This window comes from Triturus cristatus, chromosome 1_1, assembly GCF_964204655.1.
Source record: "Triturus cristatus chromosome 1_1, aTriCri1.1, whole genome shotgun sequence".
NCBI classification, from domain to species: domain Eukaryota; kingdom Metazoa; phylum Chordata; class Amphibia; order Caudata; family Salamandridae; genus Triturus; species Triturus cristatus.
Genome location: NC_140579.1, coordinates 676,860,787 through 676,880,630, shown reverse-complemented (window position 1 = coordinate 676,880,630; position 19,844 = coordinate 676,860,787). Strand labels below are relative to the sequence as shown.

The 19,844-nt window shown below is 44.9% G+C and overlaps 1 protein-coding gene across 9 annotated transcripts in view; it reads right to left on the bottom strand.

Annotated features, from left to right (window-relative positions):
* LOC146870867 (SWI/SNF-related matrix-associated actin-dependent regulator of chromatin subfamily D member 2-like) overlaps positions 1–19,844 on the bottom strand; it is a 1,426,174-nt gene that overhangs the window by 821,777 nt on the left and 584,553 nt on the right. The window lies entirely within an intron of this gene.

Genomic DNA, 19,844 nt, shown 5'->3' with positions numbered 1-19,844 from the left:
AGATCGCCTGGGGCTGAGAAATGGCAGCAGCACGCAACAAGAGAGAAAAGACCTTAAAGGAGCTGCTCATGAAGCAGTTGGGATCGGCCACTTTGGCGGGTGAGAGCAATCCCGGAACAGTGGATGGCGACGATGCTCCCGCCACCAAGGCCTTCATGATGGAACTTTTTGCGGCCATCAAAGGGGATATACAGGAGCTCAGGGACCAGCTTGCCGCTGACCTCAGGGAAGTACGGAGGGAGGTGGATGAAGTTGGAGACCGCGTGGCCATGCTGGATGAGCACAATGTCAACCGGGAAGAGGACCTCCACCAACTGCAGCAAGATATGCTACGCCTCCAAGAACAACATCTTGACCTTCAGGCGCAGGCCGAAGATTTAGAAAACCGCTCCCGGCGGAATAACGTGAGGATCATAGGTGTTCTGTGGAAAGAGAAGGAGACGACCTCAGAGCCTATGTAGGGGCGCAGTTCCAACAGGTTTTGGGGGAAGAGGAGGTGACGGACATCCAAATGGACCGGGCGCAAAGAGTGGGCCTCCCCTGTGGTAATAAATATCTGCCGCCGGACATCCTTGTGTGTTCACGGTTTTTAGCTAAAGGAGCGCATTATCCAGAAGGCGAGAGAGAGGCCCAGCCAATTCAGTTCCAAGGCCATACACCGGCCATTTTCCAGGACCTAGCAGTCTCTACATTACTCAAGCGACGTGAATTCAAGGTGGTCACCACACATCTGCGTGAGCAAGGCACCCCATACTCATGGGGCCATCCTTTCCGCATTGTTTTCAAGCACCGTGGGAAGTTGCACCAGATCCGTTCGCTAGCCGAGGCTATGGAGGTCCTTGGCCTGGAGAATACATCAATGGTGACACACACAGAGCGGCCCAGAGATCAAAATGCCTGCTGCACAGCAAGATGGCAACGGGATGAAAAGGCAGCGTCCGTTCTGAAGCCTGATCAGGCCACAAGGGACAAAGAACGAGAGGACGTGATCTCATCATTGTCACAACCATCGGTACAATGGGACACCCCTTGAGGTATACAACTGGCGGCTCAGGGGTGGGTGCATAGATGGGTGTCGGGGGGACAGGGAGGGTTGTCCTATGAGGAGTGATGACGGCCCTTCCGCGGGCGGGCGGGTACGAACTAGGCCCGCTCAGGCCGGGCGGCTGCTTGAGCCATGACCTCTTGGACATCTTCTGCCTTGACAGACTTTGGTCATGTTTTGGTTTTGATATTTGATCTGTCAATGGGTTTATCATTTGGGTTTGGGTTTGTTGGGGTTTTATGTTGGGGATCTCCGCATCAGGTAGTACTTACGACTTACCTCTGTGGAATAACAGGGGAGCACTTGATTCTGAGCAGGCCTGATAGACGAAATGCAGATGCATTAGATAGATATCCCACCACACTCATTAGATGGAAAAAGACCTTAAAATAGTCAGTCTCAATGTTACAGGCCTCAACAATCCGGTGAAGAGAGCATCAGTGTTGTCCCTACTTGAAAATGCCAGGGGCGACATATGTCTCCTTCAAGAGACGCACCTCCTCTCCAAAGATACCATACGTATGGGCACTAGGCGCTTCCCAGAACAATTTTGGTCAGCAGGCCCATCTAAAAAGAATGGCGTAGCTATCCTGGTTGGGGCACATTTCCCGGGCAATGTAATAGCGACTGTCGCAGAGATAACAGGCCGCTTGCTCGCAATTAGAGTGCAATGGGACGGGACTCACCTCACTATAGCGTCACTCTATGCTCCAAATACACAACAGGAACCCTTCATCCTCTCAGCCCTCACAGAGGTTCTCACGTCTCCGGATGCAGCGATTTTGGTGGGGGGGGACCTTAACCTTGTAATGAACACAGAGTTGGACAGGTCTGGACAGCGCACGCATCAAACGGGGACATTCTCCCTAAAGGGTCAGGAGTGGTTGGGGGACAATTGGCTACATGAAGTTTGGTGCACGCAACACCCTGCGGAACGGGACTACACATACTAATCAGCGTCACACAAAACTTACGTGCAACAAGATCACTTTTTAGCTTCTACATCCCTACTGCATCACCTACACACGGCCACGATAGAACCCCGCTCTCTCTCAGATCACGCCCTTATTACTGTTCACATCTCTGCGCAGCGATCGCGGGCGTTCCCCCAGGTGGCGCCTACGCAACAGCCTCTTACACTCAGAGGATACAGAGCAGCGAATTAGGCAGACAATAGAAGACTACTTAGTGGTCAATGACGTGGGTTCTACACCATTATCGGATGTATGGGAGGTCCTGAAATTGGTCACTAGGGGGGAATTTATTGCCATTTCAGCAACTTAAAACAAACTCCGTAAAGAGAAGAGCAGCGAACTAGAAAAAGAAGTAGGGGAACTTGAATCGATCCACAAACGCACTGAGGTCCGAGGGTGTGGAGGGAGCTGAAGAACCGCAGGCGCCTGCTGAAACACCTAGACCTTGACAGGGCGGAATATGCCCTTTTACGTCTACGCCACAAATTCTACCTTAGCTGTGATAAATGTGGTAAGATGCTAGCCCATAGACTGCGAGCTAGAACGCAAGCGACTCAGATTCAGTCAATAAGAGATAACTCCGGGGAGGAGCAGAGCGCAGATGAACGGATCGTGGATGCCTTTCGCATGTTCTATAACATCCTATACACTGGACAGGACCTGCCGGCGCAGGACCCATGTACTTATCTGAATAACTGTGAGATCTCGCCTCTCCCCAAGACTACGGCGGAGGCGCTTGACTCCGTTATTAGAATAGAGGAGGTAATCACGGCTATCTCCAGATTGCAATTGGCCAAATCGCCATGTCCCGATGGGTTCTCGGCCTCATTCTATAAGGCCTTCTGCAGGGAGCTGGCTCCCTTTTTAACCAAACTGTTTAACTCTTTTTTTAGAGACGGGAGAGGTAACACCCTCTATGTCAGAGGCGCCAATCTCCGTCATCCTAAAACCTGGAAAAGAGCCCCGGGAATGTGGATCCTACAGACCTATCTCCCTCCTTAATATATATGTGACAATGTTCGCGGATATTCTAGCGGCACGGCTAAACCCTCTCATGGCAGATCTGATTGACCCTGACCAGTCGGATTTTATTCCTACGTGCCAAGGGGGGGACAACACGAAGCGGCTTTTCCACCTTATAGATAGCGTACAGCGATCGGGTAGACAGGCTTTCTTATTGTCTATAGACGCCAAGAAAGCATTTGATAGGGTGGGGTGGACTTATCTATTCAAGGCCCTGCGCTGCTACGGGTTCGGAGAGAACTCTGTTAAATGGATCCGATGCATTTACTGTGCACCCATGGCATTCGTGAGGGTCAACAGGAGTAGGTCGGCGTCCTTTCCAAATTCTAGGGGGACCCGGCAGGGATGCCCTCTGTCCCTGCTTTTATTCGCGCTCTATATGGAGCCATTGGCTCAACGTATAAGAGCGGACCAGCGCATAGTAGGCTTGAAATTCGGGGCAGATGTCCATAAAATAAGCCTCTATGCTGATGATGTGATCCTCTCTCTTCGCAGCCGCAGTCAACCCTGCCCGCCCTGCTTGCTGAGCTCTCCGCTTTTGGAGATGTGTCAGGGTTTAAGGTTAATTTGGGGAAATCCAACATCTTAAATCTGTCGATCCCCCTGGAATTAGCGGATGCATTGCAGCTGCAATTACCGTTTGAGTGGACTCAGAGTGACATACTGTACTTGGGTATCAGACTTGCCCCGACCATTGCCCGGACGGTTTCGCTCAATTACACACTTTTACTGGAGCAGACGACCAAGGCGGTGGACGCCTGGTCGCAGCTGCGCCTAGCATGGTTCGGGAGGATCGCGGCAGTGAAAATGACGATCCTGCCGCGCATTCTGGATATTTTTCAAATGCTCCCTATGACTCCCCCACCTAGGGCGATAAAACAATTGCAGACTCTCATCAACAAGTTTGTATGGGGACGGAGGGAAAGCCGCGTCTCTCAATCAATCAAATGGCATGTCAAAAAGCCCAGGGCGGAGTGGGACTACCTTTGATCGGAGGCTACTATCAGGCAGCCTGCCTCCGATACCTGGTGGAATGGAACAGACCGCTATCCAGCAAACACTGGAAATTCATGGACGAGGCCGTCGCTGGTGTCAATATCTGGAGGGAATTGTGGTTACCTCGTAAACACATGGCTTGGGGTCTCTACTCCTCCCCTGTTACTTCTCCGACTCTCAGGGTTTGGAACAGGGTAGCTCTTAAGAAAGGTTAGACCTCCTTTCCCTCGCCTATGGTCCCCATTGTGGATAACCCGGATTTTCCTCCAGGACAGGCGTCTGCGGTGTTTCAGCGTTGGTGGGAGGAGGGTTGTAAAAGGGTGGGGTCCCTCTTTGATACAAAAGGGCTGGCTCCGTTTGAACAACTCAAGGGCGATTATGGCCTACTAGCAAATGATGAATACCCCTATCGTCAAATATACCACTGGATTACAGTGCCTGCTAATTTCGCTCACATGTCCAGTCTCCTTACCACATTCGAAAAATGATTACTTCGCAAACACGACGACCGCCGTCTTATCTCAGAATCATATGACATGCTCACTGCACATCCCACTGAGCATTGCACTAGGGCGCAGATCCACTGGGAAACTGAAATAGGCAGGCCACTATCACCTAAGGAATGGGAACACATCCTCTACAGAACACTTCACACTGCACACAACACAGCTGGAGCAGAGTCCGCTTTTAAAGTATTTTCATATTGGTACTACACTCCTGTGAGAATCCACAGCTGGGACAAGAGTAAAACAGACCTTTGCTGGAGAGGTTGTGGGATGTCTGGCACCTTGGCTCACTTGCTGTGGCATTGCCTGAAGCTGCAGCGTTACTGGACGGAGATCTCAGACAACATAGATGAAATGTTTGATACTACGCTGCCCCGCTCCCCAGAATATACTCTGCTTGGCCTTTCTCACCCCAAGATCTTTACACTAAGATCCATACGTGGTAGGCAAATAGCTTTAGCGGTGCCGGCTCCTAGACAGGTCATTCTAGCACAATCGGGTACGACGTCTACACCTGAAGTGCTGTCCTGGTTACATCGCCTGTGGTATCTCTTGGCTATGGAATGCATGTCTCTTGTTGTGGAGGGCAAGGGGAAGGAGTGTGCAAAACTTTGGGCGGCTTTCGTACAACTGTTAACAAAAGACATGAGAGAAGTTACCTGTCCTAAATACTTGCAGATCCTTCAACTGCTACCACTGGAGAGGCTGGCTAACGACCAGACACCGGCAACATGATTGCGACGTGCACTCATAGCCAATGAATAAAGGTTCCGATCAAACTGTGAGGCAATGACTGGTGTGAAGGAGGGTGAGGGAGGGAAGTAAGGGTTGGGGAGGGACTTTGTTATGGCATTCTTTCCCTTTTATCAGATTTTTTTCTGGCTGTTCTTTCATTTTTATTCCTTAAAACTAGGAAGTTGCTATCTAACGTACAGCAATCTTGTTCATTACGAGGCCGGCCTCCGGGTTGTTGGCTTAAACACTGTGTACTGCTACCTAAGACTCGCTCTACCCGGCAATGGATGTAGGCAGGAAGCTGTGTCCATTTGCCCGCACTTCCCTCTGATAAAAACGATTGATTCATAAAAACAGGGTACATTTATGGGGATGTGTAAACCACGAATAAGCTACCTGTATTATTCTGAGGACTCACAATTACATCAGCTTAAAAAGTAATTAAATATAGTAATCCCATGCAACAGTGTTCTGCCATTACATGCCAGGTGAGATTAGTATTTTTTCATCATAACCTCAATTCACAGACACAAATGACAAGAAAATTGCAGAAGCAGGCCAAAACTGGTTTTGGATTGCGTGTGTTCCTTTTCAGAGAAGACCTGGCTTGGCAGTTTGGGCTGGACTTTTCCTACTGCAGCAGAACCAAGGCAGATTATTTGCATATGGAGGGTCTAATCTATGGTTGCATAAAAATGATGGGTTAGAATGCATCCCTGAGCAATTGCTGGTGGTTTACAAGCATAGCTCCCATCACCTGTTGTCTGTGTGATGTTACACCCTAGGGGTTTGCATAGATGTGGGTCCTGTGCTCACTGTGTGACTGGAACCAAGATTAACCCAACTGAAGAGAACAAAAACGGTCTTGGGTTGCTTATGTTTTGGCTTAGAGAGTGCCTGGCTTGCCAGTTCGAGCAGGGCTGTTCCTATTGGAGCAGAACCAAGGCTGATTGGGATATTATAGTGTCTAATCTGAGATGGGTTGGAATGCTACCCCCGAGCGATTTGTCAGTGGTTAGCCTATTTGTAAGCATGCCTACTATACCCTTTTGTTAGAAGAAAACTGCTGACTCAGCAGCTTTAAGAGCTTGAGCCACACTGCAGTGCCTGAAGTGTGGACATGTTAGGAGATCGTGTGCATTTGGCAGGTAACTGATGTAATCCTATATAGCTATTCAGTGGCTTTGCACAGAGTGACACTTCCTAAACCAAAAGAGTGCTTGTTATTAAACAGAAAAAGAATACACAAGGGCCGCAAACCCTTGAAAAGCTACCAGGCCAACTTAGGATAGGATAGGATAGGATATGTATTTATATAGCGCAGCGAATGCCGAAGCGTCTTGGCGCTTAAGAGTTGAAAATTTTGAAACCCTTAGCGGTGGTGTACCAGTGATCTAGTGTTCCTTTATGAGACTTTAGGAAAATAATCTAACAAGCAAACTGCAGAATACAGCAGTGTTAATGAGAAGTCCTCTTTGTACGGAACGTCCCAGTCAGGACCGTAGATGTCTGATTCATGGTCTGCCTACATGTACAGTGTGTGACTCTGCATGATATTGACGCCATACCGGACTACTATTAAGCAGAGGAGTGGAATATTTTCATCAGAATCTACATGAAGTTTTGCACTTGCCTCATCTAAGCTTAGTGCATGGCTAGATAGAAGGAGTAATAGGTATAGTGTCACTAACTAATCCATTGGGATAAAGATACAGAGTGCTAAAGGCTGGGCATAAGATGACAGGCCTGGAGAGTTTGTGCAGTTTTTTTTATTTCAGGAGCATTTTATTGAGCATGTTTCATAAACAATAAACAAGGATGAGAGAACAATCAAATAAAAGAAGAGTCTAATAACACAAGGGTCCATTCTGAGATATAGATTTCTGTAGCATAAAAACCTGGAAGGTTGGTAGTGATCTGAACCAAGCAACAGTTGACAAGCGAGAGAAAAGCAACATATGATATCTCAACAGACCCTCAAGAGATATGGTATGACTATATAATAAATGATAGAAGTAAATAAAGAGAGAAGGAAGGGGCGCTAGTAGGTATAGAATCGAAACCGCTCTGTCGGTGGGTAACATCTGAGAGGATCGTAGAGCATTAAATTTCAGGTGCAATTCAGATTATCTGCTCGAATCCATCTAAGGATTCGCCGCAGGGCTTAGAAGGGCGCTGTTGTCAGGTCTAGTTACTCTCGTGTAGATAAAGAACCCTTAGCACACAACATATATAACATCACAGTGTACCAAATGTAAGAATTCAAAACACAATTATTTTCATAAGAATTTTCTGATGCGAGACGTGTTCTTTTAGTTTTTCTTCAAGGTCCTTCTTTAATATCGAGAGTTGTGACTCAGTTGAAATGCCAATACCGAATGCCAACACGTGTTTCGTCGCCTTCTCAATTTACATGCGACTTTTTCAAGGCTGTATCGGCTTCAAAGAATGAATTGACGTGTGGTGTTAATTCCGACCCACAAAGTTCTTCAGCGTGAGTGATAAAGCTCAATGAGAGTAAGGTGCAGTCAAAAGTCTAATCGTGCGTGGATATCGTGTCCGCGTCTGTAAACGAAAGATTTTCCTCACGCCGGTACATGCGAGAGGGGGAGGTATACGAGAGTGTAGAGGTGGATCTCCTGGTAGGATTTCATGGTGGTTTAGAGGTGGCAAAATAATTATCAAGGGCGTTATGTGTTGCGTACAATCCAAGGGGAATTTTGTTATGAGAAGTTGTCTGCCCCTCTCAGGAGACCAAGTTTAGCCAGGATCGGAAGGAGGTGACGGATGTGTTCTTCCAATTAGCTAAAATAGTTTTGCAAGCAGCAGTAAGGAGGATATCAATTAATAGACTGTTTTCGCGAGATCTTATGTTTGAATCTAAAAATACTTTAAATAGTGTTACGAAAGTCCGCTCTAGAAGGACTCCACAAGAAGAATTGATAAAGCTAAATACTGAGTCCCAAAAAGGGCAGACAGCGGTACAATTAAAGAGGAGATTAGGGAGATCACCCATGGGGTCATTATAATTCCAGCAAGCTGGGGTCTCTCTAAGGGAGAGTTTATGAAGGCATGCAGGGGACCAGAATTTGTCTGTGCAAGAGTGAGGGAGAATTTATATGAGGCCACTGACCTCCATATCTAGTGCCAGGATTGTGATATTATCATTTCAGTGGGGTCCCATTTAGCTTGAAGTTTTGAGGATGTGGTGGTGGAGGACTTCGGTTGTATGAGACGGTAGAACTTGGAGGACCTGGTGACCAGATTTATCAAAGGATAAGATGGGCTTGATGAGGGAAGGGTCATTATTTGGTACTATTAATTTAGAAAGACCAACCTTAATTTTCAAAAAATCATAAAGATCTATGTCCTGTAGGTTAAAGTGTTTTTTCAGTTCCCAGTTTGGGCAGTTTTAGCAATCAGAAAATGAAGCTCTCAATGGTTCCATACTAATCTAACATCTTGTATCGGCACAATGTTTCCTTTCCCTTCTCAACGTATGCTAATCCAAATGACAATCCATGAAAGTGATGGCTGAAGGGCGGCGGAAGTGGCCACCCTCATGCATAACATGAATTTAAAAAAGAGTCTTCTCAGCTGAATTCATATAAGTTCTAGCTGATGTCAGTTGTTGTAAATAGACAAAACTATATATGTTGATGACTACTAATTTCACCACTGAATGGCTCCCCTGTGGGAAGTTCAATACTGTGGCTGAAACTTCAAACGATGCAATGATTGATGAGGGTGGATCTGATGCTTATTTATGTACATGTTCTCCTACCAAAGAAGGAAGTTGGGCAGGGTCGGGAGACAAGAGCAGGCTGCTGTTGCAGCTTAAAGCACTTTCACTGGCTGATTTGTTTCTGATCAGTAAAATTGTGTCTGGTGTTCGGCACCTGTGAAACCTGAATGCAAAAACAGTGGGTCATTCATAATCAAGGGCAGCAGAATTCCATACCGAATTTCGGCTTGCCTCACCACGTAATGAAAGCCTTAGAGTACTCTGCTTCATTAGAGCAAGGTTGTTGTTATAAGAGTCAAATACATACATACAAAGCATCCCATGATCTTTAGATGTGCAAAACTGTAGTAGTCAAGTCAAAGATAGCTTTATTCGATTTCAGTATAAAAATCATAAAAGCACAACAGAATTAAAAACATACAATAAAAAACAGTTTCCAGAAATCGAAATACATTAAGATCTTTGTACATCATAGTCGGACTGTATGATTCAAGACAAAATTAAGAATTAAGCCATAGAAGATCTACAGCTAATTGCAAATTTTAAAAACTTGGATACAGAGTTTATAGTCATTTCATCTTCTAATAATAGTAGCTTAAAGAAAGCAGGTCTACACTGTCTCAAGCCCCAGATCTTTAAAAGGGGTATCAAATGTCTCTTCCTCCCCCATGCAAAAAATTTGCAAAGCAATACACAATGTATTGATGAGATAAGATAAAGCTGCAAACCAGGACTCTGTAAAAGTAAGTGATGTTGCATAACAGATACCTTCCTCCTCTCCTCGAACCACCGCTGATTCTCCAGGAAGGCGAGACAACATTCTTTTAATGCCTTTCTGGATATCAGGGATAACGACGAGGGTGTATTAAAATATACCGGATAACCCCTAGTGGTCATAAAGTCTTTTATATAAGAAAGCCACTGAAAATTTTTCGATCTCTCAAGTTTAATGCAATCCGCTAAAATGGCTCTGTTAAAAACAGTTGCCGTGGAGGTCCATATCTTATGCCATAACAATAATGGACTTATTTTAATCAAATCGGATATGTAAACTAGATCTAGTTCCTTATGGCAAACGTGGGTAGAGGTGGAGATGGGGACAGCTAACAGATAGCGCAGGAATTTTTTTTCCTTTGCTTGTATTTCCTGACAATCAGCAATACCCCAAATACCAGCCCCATATATAGCAGTTGACACACATTTAGCCTTATAAATATCCATTAAGATACGAACAGGCCTACCCCCCAATTTGTTGGCAAACTGTTTTACAGTGCATAGTGCCCGTGCAAATGCGAGGTTCCTTGTGCTAACCGCTGTAGTCCAAGTACCTCTTTTATTAAAAACAATCCCTAAATATGAAAAAGTGCTAGTTAATCCTATCTTAGACTGCTCTAAAAAGATATTACAGGAAATCTTGTTTTGTGATGATCAGCACATGGTAAAAGTCTTCCCAATGTTAATTTTTAGGCCCCTGGATCCCATAAATACTGAGAAACTAGTTATCGCCTTTTGGAGGCCTAATTGGGTTCTTGCCATAATAACCGCATCATCTGCGTACAATAAAATGGGCACCGCTGTGCCGTCAATTTGGGGATAATCTACCTCTCATTTTTTAAAGAAATCTGCCACACCATTTATATATAAATTAAAAAGAAAAGGTGCCAGAATACAACCCTGTCGAACACCTTTTTTTATTGGAAATTTATTTGTGCATTCGCCTTTCTTTCCAAAACGTACCTTCGCCCCTGCCCCTCTATATAACTCTATGAAAAAATAAGAATATTTAGATCAATGCCAAGCCCTATTAAAGTATCCCACAAGACCTCATGACTTAAACAATCAAAAGCTGAACTAAGATCTACAAATGTCATGAATAAATTACCCTTTTTTGCCACCGTATATTTACCGCTTATTATAGCCAGGTTAAGTCCTTGTTTAACAGTACCCAAACCTGACTTAAAGCCGTACTGGAACTTAGAAAGAACGCCAGTGTCCTTAGCCCATGTTTGTAGCCTATTTAAAATAATTCAGCCTGCGACTTTCATCAAGGAATCCAGTAACGAGATGGGCTATAACATTTAGGGTCATTTCGATTTCCCTTTTTAAAAATAGGCACTACTATAGCTTCCTGCCACGTGGATGGAAATCCTTTATTATTACAACTATTTAGCACATTTGCCAGGAGCGGGGCCCATAAGGAAATATTATCCTTATATATATCTATAGGAATCCCATCGGGTCCTGGGGCTTTTTTATTTGAGCTTTCTTGTATGGCTAATTCCACCTCTGAAATGGAGAACAATATTCCCAAGGGAAACAATACAGAAGGGATAGGCGCACTAACAATTGACTGATTATGGCAAATTCTGTCTGAGCTAACCAAATCGTCTTTCTTGTATAGCTCGGTAAAATAGTTGACCCAAACTGGTTCTTTTATAGCAAGCTCTATCAGGTCAGTTTTCCTTTCAACGAAAAAGGGAGCATTTACTGCTCTCCAAAAGGCAGTGTTATCTCTCAAAGAGCATGCCTTTAATAAAGCAGCCCACACATTCTCCTTCAACTCTAGTTTCCGTTTGTGTAGAGTGAATTTGTACGCTGCTCTAGCAGATCTAATCTGTTGCTGGTTTTGAGGTAATTTTTATAAGATCAACTTTAAATTAGTGTGCGCTTTACTACACTCTGAATTAAACCAACACTCTGCCTGGTATCTCTCCCCTTCCCGTAAAGTCCCTTTCAATTTATTGCCAATTTGTGATGTAATCTTCTGAAAAGCACTAATGACCGCGATTGGGACGGGGGTTTCCTCTAGGCAAGTCATGAAGTTACTATATTGGTCCGCTAATAGGCTCTGCAAAAAATTTGTGGAGTTAGCCTTGCTCCATTTTATAGCGTAGCCATTGGTTTTCGCCAGCGAGATGGCATGGCGATATAAATTCTCTGCTACATTAGGTACTATTCTACTGCTTGCCCCAATATCAAAAGTTGAGCTGATCGGAAAATGATCACTCAATGCGATATCCTCTGTTTTAAATGCCAGAACATTATAATGATGGCTAATGGTAACCAATGTATAGTCTATAACAGACTGCAGACCATGTCCATTAAAGGTGGGTTGGAAATCGACCTGGGGGCTACATAATTCAACTGTTAAGCGAATTGCCCAGCTTAGAATGCTCAAAATGAGTACAGGAATCACCCATGAGATTAACCATTCCACAAATACCCAAGTTACTGTGGGGACAAAGATGACAATTAAAATCGCCTGTCAGTATAATACACCTATCAGTGTACTCAGGCCCTATCCCATGTCGTAAAGAGTTGTTTAAATCTTCCAGAACTCTTTTTTGATCTTCCTTTGGTATGTTATTGTACAAATTTACTAGGGTAAGGTGTTGATTACCTCCTACTTTGAGAGACAATAACTGGTAAAATTCATGCCCCCCAGTAGTCTGGTGCTTAATGGTCAAATTGATAGTATTAGAAATATATGTGCAGAGCCCACCAGAGCACCTACCCCTCCTTGTCTGCAATGCAGTAGAAAAAAACGTACGATACCCTACAAGGTGTATTTCAACCTGTTCCCAGCACTCCTGGAAGCAAATAACGTTATATTTGTCAACAAAAGTACGAAAAATAGGGTCCTTTAACTTATTCGACAGGCCCGCTATATTCCACGATAAGAGCGCCAGCTTCCCCCTTTGAACATCCACCGGAGTCCCCGAATCTAAGGAGATGCCAGTACAAATTCCTGTTTTGATTAGTATGGGGTTTCCTCCATAATCCCCCACTGCAATATTTTGAGATAGATGGCAAGCTGGTTCACTTTTATTTTCAACACCAGTATCTTTAGACACTATAAGCTCTTGGCTATCTGTCCCCTTTGCTGGTAGGCACAAAATGGTGGGTATCACTACTACATCATTAACCCGGCCCTCATATGTAACCCTTGAGGTGCAGTTAGCCAAATCATTACTTCTTCCATGTGGCTTACTATTGTCCCCCCGACAATCATACTTAGCCCCACTGATCAGAGGGAGTCAATCGACCATCTCCAAGCAACTATACCTATTAACAGTCGGTATCCCTCTCCAGTTATCCCTAGGTGTTACTTCCCTGGTCATTTGCCTTCCCCGTTCTCTCCAATCTACTTCTCTCTCTTGGGGGCCTACTCTACCCCTACTCCAGTCATAAACTGGACCAAGAAGGCTCCTGGGAGGATAGAAGAAAGAGAGTCGCTTGGTTTCAATACCTTCATTTGTGCCCTGCGTATCCCATGAACAAATATGGTCGACCGTACACGGGTCCTCAAAATTGACCAAAATGCAATTCCCCTGAATGGTTTTCCTTCCATGCCCCACCCAGGGCACCCTGCGCACCATTAGAATCTTGCACGTCCTATGGGGAGGTAATGGTCGATTTATATTGAGCCAGTATTGTACCTTATTTTTTAGTGACCAGCTAGGCTCCTCGATGCCATCGTTCAACCCTGGAACCCCAGTCAAGACCACCAAGAAAGGGGTTACTTCTGGGGGCAAGTTGATGGCTAATTTCCCCGGTGGAGGTCCCCAATTACGATCCCTAGTGAGGTCCAGACCAGTATCCTTAGATATATTAACCTCCTGTCGAGCGTTCACAATAATGGTAATAGGATTAATTACTGTCTTATCCTCTAAAACTATGGGGTCCATTATTTTTACATTATCAGCTGGGACAGATTTTTTTTCTACTAAGCCTACTAATTTATTGTTTTTATAACTTGACTTCTTACTCCCAGCCTTTATAGCCCCAGGATTAATCGAAGTCTTAGAGATGGCAGTCAGTTCAGTTAGCTGCTTTTCTATACATTTTAATCTGTTTTCTAGCGGGGAGAGGTATATTTTAAAAAGCTCCCTTATTTTTTCAAAGAGTTTATTGTCAGCCACAACGTCCTTACTACTTTCAATCATGCTTAGGGAAACCTCTACACTGAGTCCGAGATCACATCATTCACATCTAAGCGCCTAGAAGGACAGCCATTCTTTGTTTGCTGTACTAATCCCTCCTCGTTCCTTATGGATAGCTCACATATCCCCTTATCCACAGGCACAATGGTTTTCTGAATTTTCTTTGCTTTCTTAACTTTTATTTTCTTTAATTTTTTTGATGTTTTGGAGATAGCACCCTCTCTCGTTCCCCTCGTCTGCCTGATAGTTGAGTCCTCTAGCAAGATATTTGGTTCTAAAACCAAGGATCTCTCTAATTGTGAAACTGATATAGAATCTGAAGCTGGTAAGTCTACCATATTTGGTAAGGTATGCAAATCTGCATGGACTAATATAGGGGCTACTGCATTGTTATGCTGGACTGGGGTTTTGGCAGTTGCAAATAAGCCCAAAGAAGAACGTTTTGCCAATGCTAAATCTTGGGACACTCTCCGTTCCATAATCGCAATCCCTTGGTCAATAACAGAATTTGCCCGTACAATAAAATTGTCTAGTGGGCCTATTATACTGGCTGCTTCCATAGTCGTTTTACTCCTGCTCCCTCGTGTGGTCGCCATAAATTAAAATAGCAAAGAAATAGTCAAACGCTAAAAAAATACAACAGAATGTAATATACAATGTCCTCCCAGAGCAAAAATAAGGGGGAAGGGCCCGGCCCGGTCTTACTCGGTCTTTAACGGGCTTAAACGGGCCCGCCCTTGGCCCGGGCTTCGCTCGGCGCTTGCCCGCGCGCGTCCCGCGTCGCGTCGATGGACTACACAATTATAGGTAGGGCAGGCCACAAAAAGGGGAGTGTCCGGGAAGAGGCCGCAGCTGAATCTGGGATAGCCGCTGCTGGTCCTCGCAGTCCCTCAATCCCAGGTACAAAGGCTCACAACTACACTGGTAGAGTTCACGGCTACGAGCGGCTCCCGCGTAGCGGGGGCCGCGAGTCGCTTTCAAAGAGGCAGGCCAAAAGGGGAGTGTCCGGGAAGAGGCCGCAGCTGAAGGTGGGATAGCCGCTGCTGGTTCTCGCAGTCCCTCAATCCCAGGTACAAAGGCTCACAACTTCACTGGTAGAGTTCACGGCTACGAGCGGCACCCCTGATACAGTTAAATCCGTAAAAAAGGCAATTAACAGCATTGAGGCACAGATTCAGTCTCGGTTATCTAACTTCGCTCTTGTGTAGGAGAGGCTGGTGAACGTGCGTTTCCGCCAATTTAGTCTCTCGGTTGGTTCCGACAGTAAGAATATACACAGGTCCCTCAAACAAGTACTCGCCAAACGAATGCAGTAAGATTTGAACCGAGGTGGTTTCCTCCCTGACAGATCACAACCAGTTGGTCAGTCTGGCCCCCTTCATCTCAGATACTGTCAACCTCATCTATAAAGATGAACAAGGATCCTCACTATGTTCAACACTTACATGACCCCACTCACCAGCATTATCCATGCCCACAGAATCAACACCATATCCTACTCTGATGATACCCAGCTCATATTCTTCCTCTCCTAGAAGATGCCAAACATCTGGATGAATTTCACCGCCTGCATGACCGAAGCCACGAGATGGATGTAAACCAACTGCCACAAGCTCAATACAGACATGACGGAAGTATTAACCTTCGACAAAGACGCCTCGCTGTAGTACTCCATCTGATGGCCTGCTGAAATGGGACCCACACCTCTCGCACCAAACCATACAAAGAACTTCGGAATACTCATAGAAAAGAAATTCAGCAAGACTGGCCAAGTAAATGCAATCTTGGTCTCATGGTTCCACTTCACATGCTCAAGAAGGTCTTCAAATTACTCTCTCTTCAAAATTTGCACAACCGTCACCCAAGGCCTCATCACCAGCAAGCTGGAATTTGTCAACGCACTTAAGCCTGGAATAAATGCTCAACTGACGATGTGAGTCCAGACCATTAAAAACTCAGCCATCAAGCTCACCCTCAAACTCTGGCCCACACTCACATCACCCCGCACCTCAAAGAGCTCCACTGCCTCCCAATCCACAAATTAGAACTCTTCAAACTCCTCATGCAAACATACAAAGTCTTACACAACATTGGCCTCACATACCACAACTATTGCACAACCATCCACAAACCTCATTTTATCAGGCTCCTACTTGCACACAGTTCAAACATACCCAGAACTAGATCTGAAGGTTGTGCCTTCTCCTACCTCGCTCCTAAAGCCTCGGACCACTTGCCCCTGCACAGCATAGCTGCCTCTTCAGTTCTAGAATTCTGCAAGAAAATGAAGACTTGGCTCTTCACCTAACTTGGACTGTGGCTTAGCCCATACAGCACTTGCATCAGCACTGGGATACCCTAATGGGTGAGTTGTGTCCAATTCAAATACTCATACCATAACATATGAAGATTTTAAAGGCAAACAGTTTCTTATTTACATTGCACATTATCCACTAAACCACTCCCCCACCTTTAGGAAAAAGACAGCTTCCCCCGTTCAGTAGCACTGATTTTTAAGAAGAAGAAAATAAGAAAATACATGTATACACATTAGTCAGACAAAGCCTGAAAGTTGGGCAGCTTTAAAGAATCACAGATATGTGGAGTACTCTAAATATGTGATCTAATTCTCCAGAGATAGACAAACATATGAGGAGGAATGTTGTTTGCTTTTGACATTATCTTAGACTCAACCTTCTCCACTTTCTCAAACAAGCATTCACATAGCCAAAGGGTTTGGCTATCAAAGAGGGCATTCCACAAGGAGAGAGATGTACAGAATCCACGTAGACAATGATACTCAACATATGCGTGCAAATCTACAGAGACAAGCAACATACCTATATATACCTTATGCTACCCCAAGCACACAGACAAGCAACAATCAGACTGCCTCGCACATAAACCTACAGGCACCATGACACATAGACCACCCGACAAACTTTCCCAAATACACACATACTGAGTGACTTTTGTTATGTTACGTTGATTGCATTATGGGGTTTTATGCTACCATAAGGCCATTTCAATGTACTAGATGAGACAGGAGAGAGGACTGGTGGAAGCAAGGCAGAACGAATGCGGAACAAACCCAGTGAATACAATGCTCTTACCCTAAATGGTTGGTGGGCAAAAGGACGCAGAAGAGGAAATAAGCTGCAGGAGAGAGAAGCAGAAGGAGGCAGCCAGTGAGGGTAGGACATATAAATCATGGGAGGGTTTGGGCAGGACAGAGATGTAGCAATGCTAGAGGGATGCCAAAGCAAGTCAGTGAGAGCCAGGTACCCACGTCTACAAATGAAACCCTAGCAGTAGAACATCATCAACTAACATAGGTAAAACAAACAGTCCCATACAATGAAGGTAAAATGTAGGCACCTTGCTGATGAAACTGCATTTGCAGTAGACGAAAGACAGATGTCAATGCCTAATCATTCTGTGACTTCTCCATTGAGAAATCACTTTTACTGGGTGATTGAATGCTTCACTCTCCATGTTCATCCAAAAAGTACCTTCTTTGGAATGATCATGAGTCAGAAACAGTGCAGTTCATTCTGCATCCCCATTCCGTCCTTTGCAGCAGTCCTATCTTATAGCACAGTGTAGAATTCCAGGAAGTACAGAATTCAGAAGTCACATAGGTAGCTTATGTAGTAAGCCAGGTTACAAATTAACATAAAATGCAAATACATGATGTCATACCATGAACCAAGTATCTTCCTGCTCAGCCTTCTCATCAGCCGCCACCCCTGCCTCCCCAGACACTGGATGACATGCACTACATTCCAATGTTAGCCACTCCAAAACTCCACTCACATCAAAACACACAGCCAGGCTAAATAATGACTCCTAATACATAGAGCAAGTATACCGCATCCCTTTCTTATAAATACAACAGAAACGTGCCCATCCACACATCCAAGCATGCTCTCAGCAAAGACCTGTCTGCAGAGCTGTCTCTTCGTCCCATATCTTCATTATGTTTGCTCGTGCTGCCGCTTGAATCTCCGTTTGTCATTTATCACTGAATTATTGTCGTGTGTTATTGAATTACAGCTCAATGGTCCAGCAAGTGACCCTGGAGTGCGCAGAGAGGTGAGGGAGAGGGTCGGTGGATTTTGCACAATTTCAAAAGGTTGGTAATAAGAAAGCACTTTAAAGACGAAAAGTACACTAGAGATGGCTAAGCAATATTCATTCTTCACTAGCTAACAACACTTATATCTGTTTTATAATATACTCTCACACCTGTTTTTCTTAGATATCTATTTTTCTTTGACAGGGCCATAGTTACTACCCTCAAACCTTTTGTTTGTATAACATTTTGAGTTCGACGGAAAGCTACGCAGTTAGGAACATAGTCATACCGCTTACAGGCGGATATAAAAAGAGAGTGATAACGAAATGAACACTGGAAACATATAAGGATGGGACATACCCAGCTAAAATTGCACTAGTTGTCAATGAGCTGCAGCTGATATATTGAGATGTTACAGACTGAACCTGGGAACATGACGAGCAGCCTTGTGCCCAATTTTGTTGCCCACTGGTGATATGGAGTAGATCTTTTACTTTGCCCACTTTAACAGTTATTTAACGTTTGCTTTTATTTATTAGTTTTTCTGTATCGCAACCACATCATGCAATTCATGGAAAATGCTCCACGCTGCACAGTTATCATTAAATGGCATTAATAATTAACAATCTGGACTTCAAAATATGACAATACCATACAATAGAGCAGCAATTCAGGCTAATCGACCTATGACCCTGTACATTATTATTGTTCTGGCTGAGTGGAAGGGCTGAACGAGGGTCTTATGCACTCTTCTTACCCGTGAGTAGTTTCTGAAGAGTAGCGTTAGTATTTGTTGGCAGAGGAGGACCTTTTGAAATGTGTGCAATAGATGAATATTGATATTTGCTGCTGTACCTGGCACCCATTGTAGCAAACACAAATGGGGCATTACCTCCTAACAAGGCTCCAAAATGCTTCCTCAGATTCATTGGTGTGATTGGATCAGTAGTATATTCTGCTCAGCAACCCGAGCAACTGTTATGATGCTCACACCTTTCTATTTTTAGGTCTTGCCTAGGCAGCGCATGATTTGGCTCGTCGAGAGATGCTGTATACAGTAAAGTGGGGGAAGCTCCGCCCACTTTCCAGCCTTATTTTTGATTGGCTTGCGTCATATTTTCTGCATTCTGATTGGTGCTTGGCTTGGTAATCCCGCCTCCTGAAGGGCATGTCGTAATTTTTTCCCTTCCGGGGCTATCGGCCCCTTTACTTCATTAACAGTTTTGCTCCCCTGCCTCTCCCCGTTCCCTCCCGTACTCCCTGACTTCTTCGACCACCAACACCTTCCCACCCCCTCCTGTTCGTGCCTTCTTTTACATCTGCACTTCCGTTAAAAATGCAATAGGACTCCCGTAAATACGCGTCCTGTTGCATTTTCAGTGCTTGTTTGCTATTTGATTTGTGGGTGCATTCGCACTATTTACCCACATGCGCACGATGCCTTACATCGTAGGCATGCGCGACAAAACACCACACGCATGTCGGGCTTGCCGTAGGCCCATGCCGGTGTTTGCAAACATCACACACATTTACAGCTTGCCGTAGACCGGGGAGCATTGTCAGCATTGGATGGGAAGAAGGAGGCCCTTTTCCCTGTAGACGGAGCTTGTTTTATTAGCTCGCTCGCTGTTTTGGGCAATCTGCAGAGCGATGTTCCCGATGGCGTCGAGTGGTTCGTGTATTTACAAGTGTGATGTCAAATCAAGGGACGCGCTCGCCCGGAAGTCTTAATTGTCTTCACCTGTGACACGCTCCTTCGCAGCTTGACTTTGTGGGGCTGATACGTGGAAATTTTAAGT